This window comes from Paramisgurnus dabryanus, chromosome 13, assembly GCF_030506205.2.
Source record: "Paramisgurnus dabryanus chromosome 13, PD_genome_1.1, whole genome shotgun sequence".
Classification (NCBI taxonomy): Eukaryota; Metazoa; Chordata; class Actinopteri; order Cypriniformes; family Cobitidae; genus Paramisgurnus; species Paramisgurnus dabryanus.
In genome coordinates, this window is record NC_133349.1 from 30,753,967 (window position 1) to 30,780,574 (window position 26,608).

Below are 26,608 nucleotides of genomic sequence, written 5' to 3' on the forward strand. Positions count from 1 at the left end.
CAACAAAAACATTTCATTGAGTAGATGCTATTTTTATATTCTGTTGCCTTTTAATTAAAGCAACACTATGTAGTTTTTTGACCTTTAAATAATGTCTCTAAAATTATTTTAGTGATAGAACAACTTTTAACTGGACAAATTGTACTGTTGCTGCAACCTGAGCAGGCTCCTAGCTGCTACAAGCACACTCTGAAAGTGGCGGTGGAGGGTAGGAAACACAGCCCCGCCCCTCCCCCTGCCTGCAGAAGAGTGTCTGATACCAGACACTGTTGCGCTTTTCAACCACATGGGGGAGCTGTAAGTCGTTTTTACATGGAAACTACATAGTGTTGCTTTAAAGGGTGGTCTGAGTGAAGATAGGTCACTCCTGACATCCTTTGACAGAGCAGCGTATCCACACTTTACTCATTCTGACATGTCATGACATATGATGGTTGGTTTTTCTGAACGTTTGGTCATCTGGACATTCTTTTGTTAAAAAGATGTCAGTTAAAAGTTTGGTTAAAAGGTGATTTCATTTAGCAAAAGCCAACAGGTTTCCTTCATTCACAATATTCCATTCATTTGAGTGACACAAGCATTCAGTGACATTTTTGCGCTACTCTGTTGACAATACAACGTTAAAATATTTTTTTTATTTTAAAAAGATGAATTAATGTAAACTGATACAATTTTCGTATACCCTACATTATATATTTGTTATAACCAATCTCTCTCTTTCACTTAGAAAAATATAAATGTGAGATTATGGAAACAAAATCTAAATTTAACGGGATCAATCGGGTCGGGGAAAAAAATCATCCTTTGCAGATAGCAGGCGAACACAGAGTGATCAGATATTTTAAGCGGGAGTGGGTGGGTACAGTTTTTCTGAATTGCTAAAACGCATTTGATGAAACCATCACTCATTTTCTCAAAACCTTAAACACAAATCCAAATTGTCCAACTAAATTCACAGAACTGACTCTTCTAGCAAAATTGAACAATTCCTTCAAAACCATTTCACCTGTACTCAAAATCAAACTAAGCTTTTAAATCACAAGTCTAGAATATAAAACACTATAGAGCATCCATTAGTCACTACCTTAAAAAATGGAAAACACAACAGACATTTGCTTACAGAAAAATACATGTTTATTGTATATAACAACATACCTTACAAATACTGTTAAAAAATGTATTGCTGTAATCACAAGTTTAGTTCAGTGAATATAGTGAATATTTTACTGTATGTACTGCAAGTAATAATCAGTTTTCAATATTAAGCAGCAGTTGTATTTTGTAAAAGTCAGCATTCCAACTGCAAATGTTGCTAATTGCATCGTCTCTGGTGTCCTTTTCTTCCTCATAATCTTCATCTGTCTCTCAGACTGTTTACAATCCACACAATTGGTAAAAAATACCATTTGAAAAAAGGTGTGTACAATTTTGAGTTGTTGTGTTTACTCGATGATAACGGTGTTGTAGTTGTGCTCTACTTTTGCCTGCCTGTGTTTAGCATTTATAAAACAAGTGCATTGCAGGGTGAAATGTGTGTTTTAGTGAGAAGTTTGTGTTTAGAGTTTTGCTAAAAGAGTGCATGATTAGACAAATGGGTTCAATCCACTATGAATTTGGTTCAATGATTGGGGTTTAGTGTTTAAGCAATTCAGAAAAACTGTATTAGGACATTGGGCCAGAGGGACCAAAAACAGTCCCACACAGACCTCTAGTGCAGCAGGCGAAAGTAGTGAAAACAAGAAATGGAGTTTAATTTAAATGGGCTCTAAATGAGCCAAGTGGAATGGATTTGAGGAAGCAGCAGCGGAAAAGTCAAGGCTGTAGCAGAAACATGGAATGGAGTTTAATTTATTAAGGCATTCCTCTAGTGCAGTGGTTTTAAACTCACAGCCCCCAGGCCATTTGCGGCCCTCCCTCCTCCTGTCTGTGGCCAGTGTCTGGTGTCAAAAATATAAAATATTGCGACCGGCAGAAAAAAATATGTTCTTAGGTTTATATTCATTTGATTATTGATGTAAACGTTTAAGGGGCCGTTCACGTTTAAAAACGCGTGTTAAATGCAAACCAAGGGGCTTCTTGGATCCTTCAAAGTGCTTAAGAGGTTGCGCGTCTTTTGTCGCTACGGAACCATGAGCCGCGCTCACTGTGACAGTGAGGATAACAGAATGCGTGATCAGATTTTATTGCTCAACTACACCTCACATGAATCATAATGTCAGTTTGTCACCATGCGATCACTTAATCTGGTCGGGGCTTGGAGCATTCGTCCAGAGAAGAGCTGCGGCAGGGTTTGTTAGTTTAAGTCACAGTTTCCATGGGCGACACCTCATAAGGAGTGCTAGCGGGAGATGTAATGCAACACATATTAAACTTTTACAGATGAGAAAAAAGTCATCAAGTGCCCAGGTTATGAAAAGAGGAAAGATGAGGAGAAATGTGCAAAAGATAAAAGTAGCCTATGTATGCAGAACATATGAGTGTATAATGAAGTATATCTAATATATCATTATTTTGCTTGCTATGCACTTACACGAAGAGCAGTAATAACACATTTTACAGAGATGGAACATAATCAAGTCCAAAATAAATCATATTTTGGTGCCAAAAATGTAGGCTATAATAGTTCATAAATGTATTCAGGAATTGAATTTGTTTAGTGCAGAATTTTAATATAAAAAGTTATTTAAGATAAGGTTAAGAAAAGATTTACTACTCTATAAAATAATGTCTAAAATAGATTGACTCACTGTTTATATTTTTTAACTATATTATATGTTTAATAATAGGATTCAAATGCAGTACATATGCAGAAATATTGTGTTTTTTATGTTAAAATATCTCTGCGGCCCTCCTACAAGTTGTCAATCTCAGAAATGGCCCCAAGTCAGTTTGAGACCCCTGCTCTAGTGAAATGGAACAGACATATGTGCTTAATTAGAGAAAAAGTGAGTGGGTCTAATATCATTGGTCTTAAAAGGTGGGTGGGTCTTGTCCCACCCACATTTCGACACCCACGTGTGGTTCTTTGAAGCCCTTCTCTCAGAAATACGCAATATGCTCAAATTTGTTAGCTGGCCCAGTGTGTTGTAATTTGCTAAACACCTGCTCTATTAATTTGAGCCGAATAAGACCCAGGATATATTAGTGAAGAGGGTGGAGCAGAACCTGTGAAAGCATGACTCTTACAACATGTTTCAGAATGGTATGTTTATTGTTTGTAGTTGTCTCACACTTTTAGATACGCTGTTATTTGTAGGTATTGATAGATTACACAGACTGCAGATCTATAGTGATCTCTAGTGACTGTATAGCACTGTTAGTTTTGTCTTTATAGAACGAGTGTAGACAAATATCTGTCACTAGAGCTATGAACCCATTACACAAACAAACCATGGCTTTACTGCAGTGGCCAAATAAAACACAGAAGCATGTTTAGTGGGCCTGTAGCTATAGGAGCATGTGAGTAATTCAATTCAATTTTATTTATATGGTGCTTTTCACAATTGCTCAATTGTTCCAAAGCAGCTTTACATTAACTCATTCCCCACCAGTCATTTTTTGAAAAGTTGCCCACCAGCATTTTTTGTGATTTTCACGAAAGGCATTCCACGAAAATTTTCTTCTAAAATTATATAAAATACAAATATATCAAATGAAAGAACAGACCCTTGGCTTTCAAACAAACAATAAACAAGCAAAACTTGAAAAAAAAAACTGTTTCATCCTATCTATATTTTTTTCTCTGCTTATAAAATCTTTAATATGGGTGTTTCTTTAAAAATGCAGGTTTTTTTAGCAGAAAGCTGAAATAAGTGAATTTTTGTGAAGGAATTGTGTAAGAGATCAGCTTCAGAATGTTTTTTTGAAAACATTCACAGAATTTAAAATGAGTAAATAACGTTTTGGCTTCATAAATTGGGTAAGTGCGGTACTGTAGATTATCATAAAATTAATCAGAAACATGTTTTTTTAATGCACATGCTTTCTCTTATAATTCGTCAATGGCGGGGAAAGAGTTAATAAAAGATTGGTGGACAACAAAAGTAGCAGAGTACATAGCTAAGATTAAACCGTACTAGTGAGAGGATTAATAATGTAACGTATAGAAGAAAGATCTAAGTTAAGCTAAAGTCAGCTGACTCCAAGAGGTTAAAAAACTCTTAGGACAAAAACCCTGTGGGGATAAGTGTCCTAGGTAGAAAAAACCCTTGAGAGAGAGCCAGACATAACTGGTCCTATAGAATATATATGTAAAATATATATTAATTACTAAATTATAAAATTGTATATGAATTAACAATTGACACTAAATGAATTAAACACGAAATAGTGTTTGATCAGGGCTGCAGCTAAACTCTGCAGTAAAAAGTGGCTAGAGTTAAGAATCTCTGATTTACAGTCGAATATTCAAATGCAGTAATAAAATTTATACGAGAGTCAATTCAAACTGAAAAAAAAAATGTGTGTGAACAATCAGCAGGAAATTAGAAACAACTTTGTTATTTCTTATTTGTTATTGATTTTCTTTACATTTATATAAATGTTTTTCATTATTTATGTTATAGGAAACTAAGTTAAAAAGTTTTGGCTCTAAAGGTTTGCAATTCTAAATATTTATTTATTATTTATTTTTGTGTTGGGGTGACAATTTAAAAACTAGCTTAGGGTAACAACAGAGCCTGGGCCGGCACAGGTTGAAAGCATTACTTTGTTGCCAACGTTATAATGTTTTGGCGGGGGAAAATATTTTGGAGAAAAACACATTTTACCTGAACTGCCATGTGTTTGAGAATAGAATGCCGTGATGCCAGACACTTAAGCATCAACCTCCACTAGCAAAGGGAAGTTTGGAGTCTGGATGTTTGATGATAGGAGCGGTGGTAAGGCTTAAAGCAGTGGGAGTAGATGTTGAGCTGCAATTGTACTTTAGTCGTTGTAAAAGTAAATGTTTTCAATTCCTTGACTGTGGATAAATGTGGCCATTCTGTGACTGCTTTAGATGTTTTCTGGCTACGTGTTTTCAGACGTGGAGATCGATGGCAGTTATGGAAGAAATATTTGAGACTGTTTGTACAAGTTCTTCAACCAGTTCAATATTAATTTAGTTCACATTAGTGACCGGGAGAGTAAGACTATGGCTGGAATAAGACAACCTGACCAGGTCAGGTCAGGAGAAGAGTATAATAAAATGCGTACAGGGTTGAGATGGTTTTAAAATCCCCTCAGCATCTCAGTTCGGTAAGGGAAAGCCACTTGTAGCTGTGCAAATTCAGCTGGATGCAATTCAGGCAAAGTATTTTCCAACAAATTCACATTTGTAGAATCCATTAATATGGTTTATTAAAGAGAAAAACAGCAGGATAAATCCTAAATGTTAAGCAGAAAATGTGGTCCAGGCACTGATTAAAACACAGATAATAAACAATACAAACAGAAAGGCTGTTTTTCACAAATGCAATCCAAAAGGCAGAGAGATAATACAGATGAAACAATGCTAAGTAAGGCACTATAGTGAAAGTAATAGAGCGTAAACTTTGTAGACAACAAATTTTAATTTTTTATCAGCAAAGAAATGCTGTTTACTTCAATCTTTAATCCTATCCTAAGTTTATATTGTGCTTATTGTTGGCTTTTTAGATAAAATGTGAAATGCTCCTTCATTTATGAGTCGCTTAAAAAATGTCTACTTAATGAATAAATGTAAATGTAAATCAACAGGCCAAAACTTTGCGATCATGGTGATTGTGACAGTTTATAGAACTGTGGGATCCAGTGCCCTGCATAAGCCTTCCACCCCTTGTTTTTACAAATTTTAGACCTTACTTAATGTGCAACTTTGTTCTTTTTTATAAATGTTTGTAATTTCTTTATTTGTTATTAGAGTTTTATTTGTTACAACGAGACTTGAGACTTGACTTGGACTCGAGCTCAGAGACTTGTGAGCATCTCTGCTTCCTGCGTCTTTGTATTGTCCCTTCGGCAATATTTCAGATAGCGATATACTTCCTGGCTCCTGTGTCACCCTGTCTTTGTTGTTTAGCCACACCATTGGTTGAATTTGATATACACATTCAGACGCACTTACCCCTGGAGGAATCCTCAAAGTGTCACCGCAGTGACGCAGCGCAAGTTCCCTCGAAAGGGAACTGTGACAATGCATCTTTAAAGTAACAACATGTACCCCTGCTCTCACTTGAAATGTGTCCCCATATTTAGTCCTTGAGTTTGAGGGTATTGAGCCTGGAAAGTCCTTGAAAGGTCCTTGAATTTGAAGTGAACTTAAGTGTAGGAAACCTATTTACTACAATTTATACATTATACAAGTTCTTTAACCTGATATACAGTCTTGTTCAAAATAATAGCAGTACAATGTGACTAACCAGAATAATCAAGGTTTTTAGTATATTTTTTTATTGCTACGTGGCAAACAAGTTACCAGTAGGTTCAGTAGATTCTCAGAAAACAAATGAGACCCAGCATTCATGATATGCACGCTCTTAAGGCTGTGCAATTGGGCAATTAGTTGAATAAGTTGAAAGGGGTGTGTTCAAAAAAATAGCAGTGTTGCATTCAATCACTGAGGTCATCAATTTTGTGAAGAAACAGGTGTGAATCAGGTGGCCCCTATTTAAGGATGAAGCCAACACTTGTTGAACATGCATTTGAAAGCTGAGGAAAATGGGTCGTTCAAAACATTGTTTAGAAGAACAGCGTACTTTGATTAAAAAGTTGATTGGAGAGGGGAAAACCTATAAAGAGGTGCAAAAAATGATAGGCTGTTCAGCTAAAATGATCTCCAATGCCTTAAAATGGAGAGCAAAACCAGAGAGACGTGGAAGAAAACGGAAGACAACCATCAAAATGGATAGAAGAATAACCAGAATGGCAAAGGCTCAGCCAATGATCACCTCCAGGATGATCAAAGACAGTCTGGAGTTACCTGTAAGTACTGTGACAGTTAGAAGACGTCTGTGTGAAGCTAATCTATTTTCAAGAATCCCCCGCAAAGTCCCTCTGTTAAAAAAAAGGCATGTGCAGAAGAGGTTACAATTTGCCAAAGAACACAAAGAACTGGCCTAAAGAGAAATGAAGGAACATTTTGTGGACTGATGAGAGTAAAATTGTTCTTTTTGGGTCCAAGGGCCACAGGCAGTTTGTGAGACGACCCCCAAACTCTGAATTCAAGCCACAGTACACAGTGAAGACAGTGAAGCATGGAGGTGCAAGCATCATGATATGGGCATGTTTCTCCTACTATGGTGTTGGGCCTATTTATCGCATACCAGGGATCATGGATCAGTTTGCATATGTTAAAATACTTGAAGAGGTCATGCTGCCCTATGCTGAAGAGGACATGCCCTTGAAATGGTTGTTTCAACAAGACAATGACCCAAAACACACTAGTAAACGGGCAAAGTCTTGGTTCCAAACCAACAAAATTAATGTTATGGAGTGGCCAGCCCAATCTCCAGACCTTAATCCAATTGAGAACTTGTGGGGTGATATCAAAAATGCTGTTTCTGTAGCAAAACCAAGAAATGTGAATGAATTGTGGAATGTTGTTAAAGAATCATGGAGTGGAATAACAGCTGAGAGGTGCCACAAGTTGGTTGACTCCATGCCACACAGATGTCAAGCAGTTTTAAAAAACTGTGGTCATACAACTAAATATTAGTTTAGTGATTCACAGGATTGCTAAATCCCAGAAAAAAAAATGTTTGTACAAAATAGTTTTGAGTTTGTACAGTCAAAGGTAGACACAGCTATTTTTTTGAACACACCCCTTTCAACTAATTGCCCAATTGCACAGCCTTAAGAGCGTGCATATCATGAATGCTGGTTCTTGTTTGTTTTCTGAGAATCTACTGAACCTACTGGTAACTTGTTTGCAACGTAGCAATAAAAAATATACAAAAAACCTTGATTATTCTGGTTAGTCACATTGTACTGCTATCATTTTGAACAAGACTGTATATAGCGACAGTTAAGCTGGTTTTGCAATAAGAAATCGTCTTTCCAAGGTAAAGACACAGAATCTAATCTTGATTGACATGTTTAGATGGTGGCAGTCAGATGTGGACTGATAATCTCTCAGTTCAGCTTCTCATTGTTACACATCTAAATCATTTAAACAAAGTAAATATTTCTGTGATGGATGATTTTTTACTTGTGGTGATTTTTAAACCCAATGTGAATGTAAACATCTTGGTTTTGGAAAGGTGTCACTTATACACTGATTTCCCAACCGTGGAACACCTGTTTAGGGAACAAAGACCCAGAGGAAGATTGAGAAGGCAGTTAAGTGACTTGTTAATTATAATGATGTGTCTATTCATATCAGGCGACATACATCAATGTCCTGGGCATGTCTCAGGTAATTTTGTTGGTGGCTATACAGGTATTTTGAAACAGATCTGACAACAGAGCAAAATCGCCGTTCAGAAATTGCTGTGGAATGGAGTAATATTAGGGAACAGTGGAGCGATTTATTTCCTTGTTATGAATCAAGAGATTTAAATCGGACAGCCAGCGCTCTGGATGTGTTTTCTGCAACAAGAATGTTAAAAGGATATCGAGAACACCAGGGTTTTCAATTGCTGGGATTGTCGAGGATGAAGCGCACCCTCTACGAGATCAATCAATTGTGGAGATCAGCTTGTGGAATGCCATCAGTACATTGAAAGAATTGCACATGATTTATCTCAATGTTAGGAGTCTGCTTCCAAAGATAAGTGAACTACGGCATTTATGCCGGTAATCTGACGTGACTCTGTTTATCTGCAGTGAAACATGGTTGGATGATTCGATATTGGATGCAGAGAAACATATAGACAATTATAGTTCGATAAGAATAGATTGTAATCGGAAAAGTGGTTTATGTGCATTTATTAGATCTGATCTGATGTTTAAGGAGAGAAAAGATTTAGTCAATGCTGTCGTTAAAGCGGTTTGGCTGAACATTTTTCTTTCCAAGTGTAAACTCCTAGTGAGAATTTGCTACTGTCCACCGGATCAGAATTATTTTAACGAGAGTCTTGAAGAGACATTAAATGTGTCCAATTATAATGTATATATTTATAATTATTATTTTGGGGGGGATTTAAGTATACATACACTGTTCTTAGTTTCATGAGTCACATTGTCTGTTTCTGTGACTTGTGAACAAAATAGTGTACTTACATATTAAATACAATTAAATACAAACTTTCAAGTTGGGATATATTGTTATTTATAAATATTATTTACTTAAACATTTTAAGTTGGTTTAATTGTTTTTATGTACAAGTAATCGGTTTAGAAGGAAGAACATTTTATTGGCAGTTTTTTTTATTTCCTCTGTGATACTGTAGTTCATTTTCCAGCTGTACAAAATGACTGCAGTTTATTGCCAATTTCACTAATCAGTTCCAAAATAACCCAAAGTACTTAGCCTTGCTTGACATATGAGGGAACATGAGGACATGGGTCTAGAAGGCACTCGTGGGCATTGTAACTGCAGGGGAAGAGATCCTTCAAGGTTGTGAAAAGCTTTGGTTAAGGCCTCCTCCAGTTCTGTCAGACACACATCAACTGCAGACCTGGCTGCCGGCATTTTACCAGGAAAATATCATTAATACTTCATTGGACTTAAGCCAAATGTGGCAGGGCAGATGGACACAGATTGGTAAAGGTGTCTCTTGTAAACAGACTGTTGTTATATTTGCAGGAAAAGGGACAGGAAAAATATCAGCCAACACAATCATATATGATTTATGTCAGATGAGCTTGATTCATGTGCAGAGAGAATATGTCCTTTATTACCACAGACAGTAGCACTGGTGCACTCTATACAATGTCCAGTCTATCTTTTAGCTGGATGTTGTGATGAAAAAAGAGCATTTCCAATGCCACTCATTCATGAGAGATATTTCAATTTAACATTGGTATGATGACCAGTCTTTTGCCTGAGTGTACTTTATGATAACTAGTAAAAAAACAGAACTACTTCTAAAACAAAATATAAAAATATTGAAAGGTATATATGAAAGGATTAGGGGCTATTTTAAGCACTGTTTTTACTATAAATATAATTGTTTCATATTATTCTATTACATTTTGTGTAATAAGGTTTGCAATTTTCTGACTTTTATTTTTATAGATGCATAATATTATCATTGTGGAGACTAGTAGTACTGTTCTTGTGATCTACAGTAAATACTGCTGAGGAGAGCAGGGGTGTGTCTAAAGGGGTGGCACGGGGTGGCACTGTCCCCTTCAAAATATACTTGCCCCCCAACAGTGCAGACTGATCAGAGTATGATATCTGTGGTGCGGAGGCAATTAGGGGGCATTTAAAATCTCACACGCTTATGTCATATGCTATCACTCCCTTGTTGGTTTACCATGTTAGCAATTCAGAGAGTTTATCAAAACGGTTTCCCAGCATTAAAATGTCTGGTTGTTGCTTTTACAGTTGCAGTAATTGATATTCCAGAAAGGCTTAGGTTTTATAGGATTTCGACAGGATCACAGTCGTTCACTTTAGTACAAGGATCTGGTAGCTGAATACCATTTGATAAAGTCAACTTTTTAAAATAACTTTCTTTGTCTGTTAGGGTTAGGTAGCTCACGTAGCTTGACGCGCTGCTGATTCTCGAAATACTTCCGTTGCCAAAATGCGTGTGCATATGTTGCTACGTCATTGTCATGTACATACAAACAGTAAAAGGGTCTATAAACTCTAGAGGAAGTTGCGCAACTCGGAGCAACTGTTTATGCAACATCCCCTTCTCGAAGTACCATTCAAGGAGGGAAAACCGTCTTTTGGAATTAACACCATGTCTCTGTTATTAAAGGCAGGATAGGCAGGAATTATCTGAAAAAATCTTTTTTACAAATTAGTTTAAACTATCTTTATATACCAATACATAAGTAACATGTAAGTACTCTGAAAAAGAGAGTATAAAAATCGAGTGTCTGTAGACCTTTCACGACTGTTTTAAACACAGCTCATTTTTCCATTCACTCCACCCCCTCCCTTCTGGGTTTCTTCTAAAGCCACGCCCCAAAACACATGAACGTGCGACGCTGACCGGCTCTGCTGAGAGAAGCCTCTCGAAGGAGCGCGGTGTATGTAGTAACATCATGTCACAATCACATGTAATAATACACCTAACTTTATCACTATGAATATAAACAAATAGGATGGCTTTTAGTACTCACTATTAAGCTAGCATATCAATACTGGTAAAGTTTAAAATATATTTTGTTTGATTCTGTAACAAACGAGCTAGTTATATTTATAAGACAAAGCTAAAAACTGATTGCATTGATACAAGTTTTTTTATTACCATCAGTTACACTGTGAAGGTGAATTTCGTAAAAGATTAATACAAAAACAGTGTTGTGCATGTAAGAGTTTCCGTGATGATAGCATTGTTGACTCTGATGAGGAATACACTCCAGAGACAATACTGCTACTGCATCGCCGACCCGAGGAAAAGCCACGCGATATTTACTCTCGTTTGATTTCTTCGTTTATTCCTTTTTTTGCCTTGTTTGCCTTCGCTGACTGCATATGCAGGTACTGTGAGTTCTGAATGCTCTTTCTCTGCTGTACTTTTGCTCTTCCTAGAGTGCCTTGTGCAAGTTCAAATCAATCGGGTGTGCGCATGTGTGGGCAGATCCTATAGCAACAGGGGTGGTGCCATGGTCGTGAGAGAGAGTGATAGTCGCGCAAGCCAATCATTTGTTTCTTCATCATGTGTTTAAAACAGTCGTGAAAGGTCTACAGACACTCGAGTTTTATACTCTCTTTTTCAGAGTACTTACATTTTACTTATGTGTTGGTATTTAAAGACAGTTTAAACAAATTTGTAAAAAAGTTTTTTAGATAATTCCTGCCTATCCTGCCTTTAAAGGGGAAATTTCACAACTTTTTTAATATGTAAAATAAATATTTGGTGTGCCCAGAGTACCTTTGTGAAAATACCATATATATGTGACCCGTCACGGAAACCAGTGACAGAAGTTAGGCAGCACAAGTTTCGAGATAATGAGAAACAAAGTTTTTTTTTCAAAATTTGTGATTTTTGTTTTATTGCAGAATCTGTTAGTTGAGATCACGAAGAAGCCTCTCCATGTTTGAGATAGCAGTTTTTGTACATTTAAAAGCGTACATTTTACAGTAGAAATCGGCTTGTTTTTCCAGAGATTCTTGCATGCAGCGTGGGGCGTCATGTCTGTGTGTATATTTACATGCTGTGCGGCTTGTGTTTTCGCCCCTGCCCCCAAAGGGAACAGCGTGACTACTAAATAGGGATAGTTTGCCCAAAAATGAAAATAATGTAATTAATGACTTACCCTTATGTCGTTCTAAACTCGGAAGACCTCCGTTCAATTTCGGAACACAGTTTAAGATGTTTTAACGTTAGATTTAGTTCGAGAGCTTTTGTCCCAACCATTGAAAATCTATGTACCGTTTCCATGTCCAGAAAGGTAATAAAAACATCGTAGTAGTCCATGTCAAAGAAGTCCATGTGACATCAGTGGGTCAGTAAGAATGTGTTGAAGCATCGAAAATACAGTTTGGTCCAAAAATATCAAGAATTACGACTTTATTCAGCATTGTCATTTCTTCCGGCTCAAGCATGAAGTCACGTGACTGTAGTGACGTGGCTGCCCTGTTTCTCAGACATGTTTGCTAAGTTTTTTTTTCAAACTTATAGCGTGCATCTCCCCAGACTGTAAACGAAGCTTCGGTGCACAAAACAAAAGAAAAATAAAAGAAGCTGGGGTGGAACAAATAACAGTCAGCCGCATCCTACGTCAGCCACATCACTGACTTTATGCGGCGCCGCAGTTGGATGACGTCAAAGTACCGTGAGAGCTCTTAAAGAAATCTTATGGAGTAGTTTAATTTTGACTCACTCTCGCGGTACTTTGGCGTCATCTCTATGTCAGTTCTTGCAGCTCAGCATGAGTCCAAACACACATAAGTTACAGAGAGAATTCGTTATATAATTGGCTACATGTTTTGTCGATCAATATTTTCCATGTAGTCATTGGCTGATGAAGGAATGAGCAAGCGATTGGTTACATCCCTTAAGGACGTCACGTTTTCGACGACGCTGTTTGGATTATCTATTATACTACCTCCCTATTTTAAATACAAACTTTGAAGGCGGGTTCATGCGTTTAACGGAATGTAAATACCGGAGTGTAATCTGATATACCCTTACATTTTACGATGTAAATAGTCCTCAGATAGTATACTATATTCTATTGCCAGACATTCATGCGAAATCTGATGTAAACAATAGACTATATATATATTTCACGGATTATTCGCATTTGTGGACAAAAATGGTCATTGGATAATTCACACATCTGAAACAGACTGAATTCGACTTGTGATCAACACAAAGGTAAAAAGTCATGTTTATTTTTGCATGTTGTCATTCGGGCTTCTGTCATAAAATACTACATATGATGCTAGAACATCTGTATCTCAAAACGGCTTTACAGGGGGCATGGCTTAGCTAAATGAGATGTAAATGAGCCCTATTGTCTCCCCCAGCTGTAAAGAAGAGTCCCTTTCATCTCGATTTTCTCGTTATTAGTTTTTCTGAGTTCCTATATTTAAATGGCCTCAACTTCTTCAAATCTTATCAGATTTCCATGTGTTACACATCGTTGGAAAGCTTAGAAACTGCACTTTCAGAACCTGTGAATAACTCAAAATGGCCTAGATCCGACTTGTGTCACTACTTTCCGTGACTGGTCACATATAATTTGTTATAAACTTATAATGTGCCGTTTTGGTGGATGGATAGTGCAGATTAAGGAGCTGTATTATCCCCTTCTGACATCACAAAGGGAGCCAAATTTCAGTGACCTATTTTTTCACATGCTTGCAGAGATTGGTTTACAAAAGCTAAGTTATATATATCAATGAATGAATTAATTTTAGTAAATTAACGTGAAATCCCGGCACATCCAAAAGCCAGAGGGCAACTCCATTTGTGTCACAGAAGTACTACCATTACAAACACTATTCCAGCGAATGTTTATAAGAATTTTAACACTCTGGGGTCGACTGCGGTGCGGGCGCCGCAAACTCTTTATTTTTCAATCACTCCGCAAAGAGACTTAGATAACTCTGCTGATTTTGGACATACAGATATGATTTACACATCATTTAAAACGTTAAAGTGTCTAGTTTTTTTCTGTCCACTCCCAATAAAAACAGAATGTTGTGCTTTTCGCAAAATTAAGAAAATAAACATGATGCGCGTTTTGTTCTAATAATAATAATAATAATTAATAATTAGTTACATTTATATAGCGCTTTTCCAGTGCTCAAAGCACTTTACATATGAATGGGGGAATCTCCTCAACCACTACCAATGTGCAGCATCCACCTGGATGATGCGACGGCAGCCATATTGCGCCAGAACGCCCACCACACACCAGCTTATTAGTGGAGAGGAGACTGAGTGATATAGCCAATTAGTATGAGGGATGATTAGTAGGCCAATGGGCAAGTTTGGCCAGGATGCCGGGGCACACCCCTACTCTTTTTCGAAGGACATCCTGGGATTTTTAATGACCACAGAGAGTCAGGACCTCGGTTTAACGTCTCATCCGAAGGACGGTGCTTTTTTGACAGTATAGTGTCCCCGTCACTACACTGGGGCATTAGGACCCACACAGACCACAGGGTGAGCACCCCCTGCTGGTCTCACTAACACCTCTACCAGCAGCAACCTGGTTTTCCCAGGTGGTCTCCCATCCAAGTACTAACCAGGCTCAGCCCTGCTTAGCTTCAGTGGGCAAGCTGTCTTGGGCTACAGGGTGATATGGCTGTTCTCTCTCCCTCAGTGAAGTCCTTTCAGAAACGCGTCAGAAAAATAAACTGTAACTTAACGAATACTTGTCATAGAACAAAAGATAAATGTCTACATAATGCTTGGAATGTCAGCTTTTAAATGATGTAAGTGAGATCGAAAACATATATTGTCATTCGGTGTAAACTGTATGAGAAGGAGGAGAGGTACCGTCTTTCTCCTGTTACCTGTTTATCTGTAATGAGATGAGATCGCCACGCCATTGAAGTGAACGAGCAGAGACATCCATATGCATGACTCGTGCCTCCTGCAGTCAATGGATACTCAATCCACAATCCAGTCTCTCCACTCCTTGTTGTTTTATCCGAGTGCACCATCTAAATCCTTGTTTACTTGTGAATGTGTGTCAGTATCTCCAGACGCGAGTGTTTTCTTTGTTCTTCCGTTAAACATTTCACGCAAAGGGGAACACACATACACAAACACTCGAGTCAGGAAACTCGACGCGCCTTTTTATTCTTATAAAATACGCGACTGCAAACAGTACAAACAGTCCTTATTTAGTTGCGTCTAAGCACATATCTCCGCACAGCAAGTTTATTAAACACAGGATCATTCGCGTGTGCACACATTCACTGCTTTCATGATCAACACGTGAGGTAATGGCGGCGGCAGTAAACAAACATTGATAAGTTTACCACGCGTGTCCCTTGTTGTGTTTCTACTATAATGATTACAAAAACACAAACAAGAGTCCAGACAATGATAGGCAGTTGTTCTTTTGAGCTTTTTACTGCACAAAAGTAAACCTTTCGCTGGCCAACCAAACACTAACCCTGTGTTAATTTCACGATGGCCAAACAGTACCTTTACCATGATTAGGCTACTGTGGTTTTTAAAAGGTAACTTATACTTGTGAAATTAATAGAAAGTATTTCAATAGAAATATATATATATATATATATATATATATATATATATATATTAGGGATGCCACAATTCTCAATACATTATTGAACCAGTCGGTTCGACCCCCACGGTCCAATACGTGCAGGTGAATTGCGGTTTTTCGGTTTATCCATCCAAATATGTCAGTTTTATATTCCCTGCACTTTTGTTAATGTGCGCATGCGCGTGATCTGCACGCTTATAAATGCCACAGCGAGTTGATATCCAGTCACTGTGCGCTAGCTGCGTTAAACTCTGCTTGAACTCTGCTTGCAGTGCTGGTGTCAGATTTCATTCGCGTGCACACACACCCAACAGAAGTACAACAACAAAAAGAAGCAGCACGACTGTCTTTTAAATCTGAGGTGTGGATTAATTATTTGCGCATGTAGATTACATACAACATCAATGTAAAGATGCAAATTCGCGTCGGGCAATGCGAATGACGCAAATTGGGCTTGTTATTGATGCAAACGCGCGTTATTTGCCTCAAACACGTCTTCTGCGCAAGTTGAAAAAGTTTAACTCAGAAGAGAATGCGCCTGATGCTAAAATAAATCCCATCAGTAATCTTGATTGAGGAACGCATTTTTGGTTTCTACACAGACAGCATGGTGTTGGATTTAACAGTAGTGCAGTAAGGTATAGCCTTCATTTACAATGTAAAGTTTAATTTAATTTTAAAAAAGTACAGGTATATAAAATGGCCAATTTATGTAATGTAATGAATTCAAATGTTCCCCAGTTTGAATAGGATAATATTTGTATATGTCTTTATTTAATTACATCTTATATTATTGTATCAGTACACTAGAAATATGTAAGATGATTTTTGCATTTACATAAAATAAAGAGAACTGCATTTAAAACCAGTATTTTTTTCTTCTTAACATCTCAATGTTCCTGTTACCTAAGCATAGAATAATTAAAAACACTTTAATAGGCCAAGGCATCAGAACCGAGACCGAACCGTAAACCGTGAACAAGAACCGAAATATGTATTGAACCGTGAACTAAGTGTATTGTTGCATCACTAATATATATATATATAATATGTGTGTGTGTGTATTTACATTATTTTGAAAAGTAAACCTTATCATGGTTTTACTACAGAGAAAGTTATTCCTGTTGAACATCGCCACAAGGCTCATTATGTGGCTCATTCTGCAACTCTTTTGTTCCTCAGCTGTCAATCACTGATTATTCAGGAGCTTTCCCGCCTCCACGCATACGGCCTTTCCCAAGCAAAAGTGTCTTAGAAATTGTAAATCAATATATTGTTTTATGTGAATGAGTAGGCTGAAGAAAAAACTCTAGACTACTAGATCCTGTTTTGAAAAGTCTTGGGAAGTTTTGTGGACTTATATCAGTGACTTAAAAATTTTGCTTTTTCAAGAACCACGCATAAACATTTTTCTCCCAAAATACAAACATGTACATACATGTTGATTATATAATATTGTAGCCCAGTTTGTGCTGAACACAGTGTTGTGAGACTTTTGCCATTAATATGTTATTAAGCCACTGAAGAAAGCACAAATGTCAAAAATTCCCCAGGGCCCTAAAAACCGCTTGGACGCCAGAGGGTTCATATCACTACTATTCCAGCGAATGTTTATAAGAATATTAATATCACTGTTCCTCAAATTGGTTTAGGTATTTTCATGATAATATAGAATATTTTTCATGATTTTGTTAAACAATTGTTGCTTTTTTAAATGCACATTATAAACGACTCAGACTAATAAAGTTTTTGGATTGATAAGGTCTTCTTATTGACCAAAACAACATAGTACACGCACAAGCTGCGCATGAAACACAGAATCGCAGCCTTGCGATTCAGAATTGATTTCAAACAGGTATTTTTAATGGGACGCGCAAGTTATCGTCACAGCCCTACTTCCGCCACAAATTTGAAGGCCAGAATGGCAGGTAACCCTTTCGCACGTTTGTTTTGAATATGATAATAACTAAGTAGATATAATCGCCATTTCTGAATATTACCATTTCTGGGTCACAAAGTGTAGTTTTAGAATTAGTTTAGGCGAAAATGTATATGTATAATATCCAAATCTGCAGTTGATTAGTAAAGATAGCGCCTATTTGAACATTCGCTTAGAAAGATTCGGATGTGAGATTCAGAAGTGGCACTGATGTATGCGTTTAATGGTCAAAAATGAGATTTTATTTGTTTTGGGTTGATCAAACCAGCAGTATTTTGTCTCATGAATTTATTACTTGTCACTTTTATTCAGGTTTAGTCTTTTTGTTATTGTTTTGGCACTAGGTAAAAATTTATAAAACTATATTTATATACTATTGATTTTCCATTTAATCTTAACTCGGTATGAGCAATCGCTTCATTACTTTATTACTTTGTTCTTGTCAGTACTACAGAAACAAAATAATTAAGTGTTTTATATTGGAACCATTTCTTTTGTAAGTCAGAGATGTTTAGGGATAACCACTTCAGGAATTGAGGATCACAGAGCTAGGGAACTTATTGAAACTCACGGAAAGTGTTTATAATCAGTGTTTTTGCCCATGTATGTGTGGGTGTGTGACCATACGCTTGGTGGCAGCTTTTTCCAGTCAGAGATGATCGTATGGCTTAAGTGTTTAAAGAAGCCTCCCTCACTAATTCTAAAATGACCAGTAGGTGATCAGATTTGAGAACCAGAAAAAAACGTTTAACGTTTGTGTGTGTGTGTGTGTGTGTGTGTGTGTGTGTGTGTGTGTGTGTGTGTGTGTGTGTTTATATATATGTATACACACACACACATACACACAAACATTTTTTTAAATTATATATTATCTTAAATTGAAAACATATTGTGTATGTGGCATTAGATGAAAATGCACAGTCTTGATGCACAGAATTTTTTACATTTCTTTGTCATTTAATAGTAATAAAAATCACAGCCCACACAGTTCAGTTCATTCTTCAATATTTACAGTAGTATAATTATATGTTGTTGTCTGGTTACATTGCATTAATGAGGTTTATATCTGAACATAGAAATGCAAACAGTGAAACTTTGTGTTTGTAAAGGAAACGTGTGTGTGTGTGCGTGTGTGTGTGTGTGTGTGTGTACCTGGTATTTATCACGTTGTGGGGACCAATTGTCAGGATAGGACAATTAGGAATACCTGTATTTTTGTGACCTTGTCGGGACGTTTTGATGTAACAAGCTTATAAATCGGGACATTTTGAGGAAACAAGCTTTTAAATCAAACAAAATGTTTCTTGAAAATGTGAAGTAGGAGAAGGGTTTCTGTGATGGTTGGGGTTAGGGAATGGGATAGGTAAGGGGAATAGAATATACCGTTTGTACCGTATAAAATGCATCACGTCTATGGAATGCAGTGTTGGGAACGTTACTTTAAAAAAGTAATTAGTTATAGTTACTAATTACTTCTCACAAATAGTAACTGAGTTAGTAACTGCGTTACATTATTATAAAAGTAATTAATTACCAGGAAAAGTAATTACTGCGTTACTTAAAAAAAAAATTATATTTCAAATAACTTGAATGCCCCTTACAAAATTAAATATGTTAAATGAAATCACTAATTTTGTGGCAGCATGTGACGATGTGAGGTGCTTTATTAGATCAGAATTACTTGCCACAGACGTGTAGAGACTTTTTCTTCATGGGCATAAGTTGCACATTACACAAACATTCTTGCCTTTCACCTCAACAAGGGAAAAGTAGTGCTTTATACTTCGTGTTTGCGACCGCTACCTTTGAGCTTGTTGTACTTGCCATCGCCCTGTCGCCGGTGTTTTCGGAGTGATTGATGCGCGATGACCGGGCTGCATGTTAGTCGCACAGTCAGCAGCAGCACCGCTGCTCGTTGAGAAGAGAAAACGACGCGTATTTTCATGTCAGTCTACAAAAGTCTCCAACCACGCCAGAAAAGATAGCTAGATTTGTCCTATAAAGTGCTAAAGTGATAGAAAGTTGCTAAATCTAGCGACAAAGTGACAAAGTTGCTCAGACTTTTTAACACTGCTGCTCGCTCCTCGGACTTGGACTGCGCGTGTGGGCGGGCCTTTTTGTGAACTCTGCCTCTGGTTGGCTACCGATGGAAATTAAGCCAATCATCATCCGTTATGTTTCTCACAACACACAAGAGAAAAACAGTGTTTGGCTGAGAGAGTGAGCAGACGTGGCTGAAAATCACTACAGTAAGATCAATTTTAGTAATGCGCAGCATTTTAATGTCAGTAACGATAACGGCGTTATAACGGGGGAAACAGTAATTTATTTGATTACTCGTTACTGAAAAAAATAATGCAGTTACTAACGCCAATTACTTATAACGCCGTTATTCCCATCACTGATGGAATGTGCATACAAAACATGGAAACCAGAATGTGTGTGTGCGTCTGCGTGTGTCCGTGTGCACGTGTGTGTAATCCATGGCAGTGTTTTATCATCTTTGTTTATTAGTTAATGTTAAGGACTTCTTGTCAATTAGTATTTTAAAACCTTTGTCACCTCACACCTCAATTATTGTAATTGTCTCTGTTTTGAATTTCATCTCCGTCTCTTTCAGTTACTCCAAAATACTGCTAGCAGTGTCCTAAAGGGGAAACATAAATCTGAATGTCAGTTCTTATTTCACAGACTTGGCTTTCTATTAAATATCATGCTTATAATTTAACTGTAAATCTCTTAACAATCTGGCCCCAAAATATATATCACAATTATTGCACCCTCACAGACCAGCTACATCATTTTTTGGTGTTTTCAATGATTGATTTTTTTTAAAATGTGTATTGCATAAGTGAGGTATTTTATGTTTATGTTTCATGTCTCCTTTGCATATTTTTTTTTGACTGAGCGGAATTTTAAGTCAATTGTGGTTGTTTATATGTACTCTATGTATTTTGTTATTGATTTTACATTGCTCTGTTAGGCTCTTTCTGACAAATGGCCAGATTTTACATCAGTTTAAAATCTGGTTCCAAACCTGTATGTTGCCAGATCAATTTAAGTCACCCATACAAACTCTGTGCAGCTAACTGAAGGTATTGAAAGGGGTGAACTTTTGGTTTATGGAGGGCCCTGACCCATATTCAAAATAAAGACTTATTTTGATAGCATTCTAGAAAGCACATACCCACTCAAAACACCTTAGCAACTGCAAGGCAGTGCCTAGCAACCACACTCAACACTCCAGCATTTTAGGCTAAGCACCATTATAAGCCAGATTGTCAGCCATCTCAAATTACTGACTACTCAGTTTAGAAATTTTTACCAGTCAAACTGGTAGAACAATGCAGTTCATATTCAACAGCATGAGCACTCATTATCTGTGAGAAATACGGAGCACTACTGTACAGAAGAACTTGGAAAGCATTAGATGAAATCCTCCTACGCCACTTAATGCATTATGTAACACAAAGCAACCTGAAAAGAGCTACCTTGATCTAATAAAATGTTTAAACGGTATTAATTAAAGATACGTTTCACTGAAACTGTAATTCTCTCTTGTGTCTTAGGTGTTGGCAACGTATGAATGGCACAGAAGTGATAGAATGAAAGATATCATTGATTTAGTTTGCTGGTCTTACTGGCGTTTTAAACATTTGGGCTATATTGGTTCTCAAAAAACAAACACAAAAATGAGACCAACTATTGGCATGTCTGTCAGCTATCAACAGTCCCATCTGTCTCTGCTGATAAGGGCTGAGACATGAGCGTGGGCGAGTCACAGCGATGCTTTCGAAAGGAAAATGTGATAAAATTAGAGACGGTCTCATTAAACACTGAATCGGGTTAAACGTTTGCTTTAATAGAATTTCCAGTCATCTGAGAGGAGGATACATGAACAGTTGAGAGATGATGACAGACAGTGAGCACTTCTAGACACCTGTTCTTTTCTCAGCTGTCTTCTGAACTGATATGCTTTTCACACTGCCCTTAACCCTGGGTTATCTTCATTCTAAACCCCAGGTTGTCTTCATTCTAAACTCTGCTTTTAACCCTGGGTTATCTTCATTCTAAACCCTGCTTTTAACCCCAGGTTGTCTTCATTCTAAACCCCGCTTTTAACCCTGGGTTATCTTCTTCTAAACCCCGCTTTTACCCCAGGATGTCTTCATTCTAAACCCCACTTTTAACCCTGGGTTATCTTCATTCTAAACCCCACTTTCTAAACCATTCTAAACTCTGCTTTTAACCCTGGGTTATCTTCATTCTAAACCACGCTTTAAACCCTGGGTTGTCTTCATTCTAAACCCCGCTTTTACCCCAGGATGTCTTCATTCTAAACCCCGCTTTTGACCATGGGTTATCTTCATTCTAAACCCCGCTTTTACCCCAGGTTGTCTTCATTCTAAACCCCGCTTTTACCCCAGGTTGTCTTCATTCCAAACCCCGCTTTTAACACTGGGTTATATTCATTCTAAACCCCAGGTTGTCTTCATTCTAAACCCCGCTTTTGACCCTGGGTTATCTTCATTCTAAACCCCGCTTTTACCCCAGGTTGTCTTCATTCTAAACCCCGCTTTTAACCCTGGGTTATCTTCATTCTAAACTCTGCTTTTAAGCCCAGGTTATCTTCATTCTAAACTCTGCTTTTAACCCTGGGTTATCTTCATTCTAAACCACGCTTTTACCCTAGGATGTCTTCATTCTAAACCCCGCTTTTAACCCTGGGTTATCTTCATTCTAAACCCCACTTTTACCCTAGGATGTCTTCATTCTAAACCCCGCTTTTAACCCTGGGTTATCTTCATTCTAAACCCCGCTTTTACCCCAGGTTGTCTTCATTCTAAACGCCGCTTTTAACCCTGGGTTATCTTCATTCTAAACTCTGCTTTTAACCCCAGGTTGTCTTCATTCTAATCTCTGCTTTTAACACTGGGTTAAATTCTATGCCGGGCAAACTCGATTCCTTTTAAGGATCCAGGTTATTGTGAGTCACTCACTAAAGTGATCCAGGTTGTGTGAGTCACTTGAGTCACTTGAGTCAGTATTGCTAAATTGCCAAGGAAACTCAGTACAGACTCACCTGTAACCGGCTGATCCACGCGACTCAAGATTCTCAGAGCCGGAAACATTGCAGACTCGCAGACCATGGACATGAGACTCGCTCTACAGATCCACTAACCGGCTGATTTGCGTGGATCAGCCGGCCCCGAGCCGGTTAGTGGATCTATAGAGCGACTGAAGTCTCCTCAAAAGCAAATCCATAACAAAAGCCTTTCACTTCTGAAATAACATGCTTATAGGTTTTAGGTTTGGTGTGTATGGTCGACCATTTAAAAAAGAAGCCTAATAACAATAGCATAATAATATAGAGAAAATATAGAAAAAAACTGTCCTGCTTATGTAGCCCCCAGAGCCGGATACTGAGAGACAGTTCGCGCAGATCAGTCAGTTACGGATCAGCCGGTTATGAGTTGAGAGACTCTCGAGTCAGAGCAGATTCGCATGTCTCTCGCATCCGCATTGTTTCCAGCTCTGAGTGAGAATCTCGGGTCAGTTCTCGGCTCGCGCGGATCCACAGGTCTCTCGAGTTTGCAATGTTTCCGGCTCTGAGTGAAAATCTCGGGTCAGTTCTCATGCAGATCAGCCGGTTACGAGTGGATCTGTAGTGCGAGCGAAGTCTCATCAATAATGTTGAAAGAGGTTTGTGTGTGTGGTGGCGCTGTTTATGGTTTTACATTGAACTGTAGCAGGACTCAACTGATCCGGGTTAATGACACTAGAGACTCGCGACTCATGAGTTAATTTAAAGATCCGGGTTAAAGATCCGAGTAAGTCATGACTCGAACAGGTCTAATTCATTCTAAACCCCAGGTTGTCTTCATTCTAAACCCCGCTTTTACCCCAGGTTGTCTTCATTCTAAACCCCGCTTTTAACACTGGTTTATATTCATTCTAAACCCCAGGTTGTCTTCATTCTAAACCCCGCTTTTGACCCTGGGTTATCTTCATTCTAAACCCCGCTTTTACCCCAGGTTGTCTTCATTCTAAACCCCGCTTTTAACCCTGGGTTATCTTCATTCTAAACTCTGCTTTTAAGCCCAGGTTATCTTCATTCTAAACTCTGCTTTTAACCCTGGGTTATCTTCATTCTAAACCAAGCTTTTAACCCTGGGTTATCTTCATTCTTAACCCCGCTTTTACCCTAGGATGTCTTCATTCTAAACCCCGCTTTTAACCCTGGGTTATCTTCATTCTAAACCCCGCTTTTATCTCAGGTTGTCTTCATTCTAAACCCCGCTTTTAACACTGGGTTATATTCATTCTAAACCCCAGGTTGTCTTCATTCTAAACCCCGCTTTTGACCCTGGGTATTCTTCATTCTAAACCCCACTTTCTAAACCATTCTTAACTCTGCTTTTAACACTGGGTTATCTTCATTCTAAACTCTGCTTTTAACCCCAGGTTGTCTTCATTCTAAACCCCGCTTTTAACCCTGGGTTATCTTCATTCTAAACCCCGCTTTTACCCCAGGATGTCTTCATTCTAAACCCCACTTTTACCCCAGGATGTCTTCATTGTAAACCCCGCTTTTAACCCTGGGTTATTCTATACCCCGCTTTTAACCCTGGGTTATCTTCATTTTAAACCCCACTTTTACCCCAGGATGTCTTCATTCTAAACCCTGCTTTTAAAGCCGGGTTGTCTTTATTCTAAACCCTGCTTTTACCCCATGATGTGTTCATTCTAAACCCCGCTTTTAAGGCCGGGTTTTCTTAATTCTAAACCCCGCTTTTAACATCGGGTTGTCTTTATTCTAAACCTCACTTTCAACCCCCAGGTGTCTTCACAAAAAAAAACAGGTTATGATAAAGACCAGTGTATTGAATCCTTTTGAAGAGAGTATACAGTAGTTATAGCTCTCATAGATCAATGAGAGGCATGTGACCAACCATATTTAGTGGTTTGGTATTGGAATGAACATAACTATTCCTTCTTTTTGGGGGGGGGGGGGTTGAACAAAATTGTGCCTGCAACTGTTCTGACTGGTCCAAGCTACTGAAATTATTAATTTACTTTGTAGGAGGGACAACAATATCATAAAGATACTGTCACATTATACAAGCACAGTAAGCAAAAACCACATAGTAAAAAATTAAAAGCAGAATTAATTTTTCATGTTTAAAGAATGAAATTGAGTACAGTATCATGACACAATACTGACGATAGCAGCACACAGACTCTTTTTCAGTGGCACTTCTGTACTGAAAATGAATGAATTTGGCCACTCTATTTGAAAATAAATTACTCACATTACAGTATAAAATATTCCTTTACATCTACCACTTCGTATTTTAATGTCCTCCAAGGTTTGGATGCGTGTCTTGCGAGACTCTCTATGTAACAAAACGGTGCTGCGGACGCTGGAAGCGGCCAGCCTTTGAATTATAAGACCTTTAGAGGACACAAATGACACTGGCAGAGTTTCCAGCCGGGCTCACAGCGATGGCCACTCCTGAATTACATGCTATTATTGCTTGGAAACTTCACGGTTATTTTCACGTCTGGGACGAAATAGTCCTATTTTACTGTCAAAACCGTGTACATATATGATATATGGGGGGGGGGTTAAATTACAGTCGTGGATTCATGGATCCCCTTAAAACTAGTATTTTTATTTTACGGTTGTGATTTTTGCAGTAAAGCAGTACAGAACCTTGTTAAATATGCAAAATGGTAATGAGCTCTTTTAGCTGTGTTGCCGTGCTCTCAAATGCCAGACAGACAATGACGGTGCTTCGGATAGAATCCAGGGTCTATGCCCTTGTATAGGCTGCGATTCTGGGTGGCCTTCTTATGCTTGGTTCAACAAAACAATAAATGATCATAGACTATAAAAGCTGTCAGTTCTCGGGGTTTAAAGAAGGTTACGTAAAAGGTTTCCTACTAAAGTAAACAGTCTCAGTCAGTTGCCATTTGTACTTACATAAGTCATTCAAGGGACGTTTAAACAGAACAAAAGCTCACACGAGGTCGTACTATAATTTATGGCTCGCTTTATCGGTTGGATTTCTCCAACCCTCTGGGATTTACAAACTACTGTTAATATTATAACAACAACATTCAGGGGTTAGTAAAACAATTCACAGCTATTATAAAAGCATACAGTAAATGTCCAAATATCTGTGTCTGTGATCAGGCATTATCCTCTTGGTTATTAATAATTCAACCTCATCCAGCTTAGACACTTCAAAAAGAATATAATCAAATGACATGAAGGAGAAAATAAAGGCTGGATGAATAATTCATGCAGATGTCCCAGATTTTGTTTCTTTAAAAACCCAACAATGACCATTTCAGATGAGATTAAATATAATTGATATCATCCATATTGTAAAAATAAACATAAAAGTATGACATTGCTTCTACTGTTACTAAAATAAATCTATCAAGTCTGTACTGTAATATCACACATATAGTCATATAGTACGAGGGGTCCGATGATGGACAGACTGTTCTTGTTCATTGCCACCCTGATTCCATCTGTTGCACATTTGGAGAATCCGTTCCTGGCGTGTTTTGATAACCCGCCAGTCGCTTCTCATACAGAAAATCTTCTCAATGTTCACAATCGGCCCAAACTCATTATTTAATGATTTAAATGAAGCCCAGTCTTTTCAGATGGATGGACAAACTTAATCTATCGCATGTAAGAATGAAAGGCAGTTGTATTCTTTAGATGATTACAAGAGCGATAACACAAATTGAATTTCATTAAAGGTGAAGTATGTAATTTCAGAAAAATAATACTTGAACATTTTTCCCACCACTGGTGATCAATGGCGGCCAGTGACTTCTTTTTCTAGGGCGCACAATGCGAAGCTCATC